Here is a 1257-nt window from a genome sequence, read left to right on the forward strand (position 1 = left end):
TGTTTGAATTTATGTATTTTATAAAGTTATTTCATAGGACACACAAAGCACTCAAAAACACTCAAAAACACACAAAGTACAATGTAATGCACTTCCAAAGAAAAGCCATTTCACCTGATTTGAAGGCATTTACGAAAACATCAAATTTAACTTCATGAACTGGAATACATCTTCGTGCATATGTAATTTCCAAATAAAAAACCTACCTTCAGTGACTCTTGGAACTTGCCCAGGAGCAAATAAAGGATTCAAATAATTAGTGATGAGGTTTCCGATTTGAATTTCAAGTGGAAGAGTGAATAAACAAATGACAAAGGCAAACCAGTTAGTTCCTTACCCTTATTATCAGGGTCTAGGGGCAGATCAGAGATGTTATCAGTGATTTTAGTACAAGAATGCTCACAGACCTGTTATAGCTGCATAAAGTTAAAACTTAAAATTGATGTTTTGGCTTTTTCCACCATCTTGGGGCTTGTGGAGGCCTGCTGGGAACAGGACTCCTCTAAAACGCTGAAAAATGTCTGGGAGGCTGTGGTCCAAGGCCATTTTTGCTGGCTATAAGCGGGGTCTCTGCAACCAGAGGGAGCACACAGCTCTTCTTAAAATCGAAGGTGTATATGCTCGAGATGAAACGGAATTCTGTCTAGGCAAGAGATGTGCTTACATGTACAAAGAAAGAACAACACAGTGACTCCTGGTGGCAAACCAAACAAAACCAGAGTAATCTGGGGAAAAGTAACTCGTGCTCATGGAAACAGCGGCATGGTTCACGCCAAATTCCGAAGCAACCTTCCTGCTAAAGCCATTGGCCACAGAATCCATGTGATGCTGTACACCTCAAGGATTTAAATTTAATGAAAAGTAAATAAAGGTGTAGATTTGTTCTCTTGTAAAAAAAAAATTGATGTTTTGGAAGAGTATTTGAACCATGTAATGGACAAATGGTATTTTAATTCATAAACAACATAGCTATAATTAACCATCTGAGGTTTGGACTCCTCACCCTCACATCACATACCAAAGTACATTCTAGGTGATTTTTATAAACCTGGGATGGGGAAGATCTTAAGGTAGAAACAAGAAACCATGCTAGCACTGAAAACCCAAATACCTTTTGGGAGTAAGTAAGTTAAGGTGGAGTAAGCAGTAAGGGGTGGTGGGTACTGTAATCAGTTAAGTGGAGACTATCCTTCCACCCCATCCCACTCACTATGCCTGGTCCCTGCCCGAACAAAGGTATTTAAGTTCACATTAAAA

General features: G+C 39.2%; 1 pseudogene; it reads left to right on the forward strand.

The window, feature by feature from the left end:
* Positions 1 to 517: 517 nt before the first annotated feature.
* LOC111155340 lies at positions 518 to 849 on the forward strand (annotated as a pseudogene).
* The last annotated feature ends 408 nt before the right edge of the window (positions 850 to 1257 follow it).

The sequence above is a fragment of the Enhydra lutris genome, unplaced genomic scaffold, assembly GCF_002288905.1.
Source record: "Enhydra lutris kenyoni isolate GAN:26980312 unplaced genomic scaffold, ASM228890v2 scaffoldscaffold40, whole genome shotgun sequence".
NCBI lineage: Eukaryota > Metazoa > Chordata > Mammalia > Carnivora > Mustelidae > Enhydra > Enhydra lutris.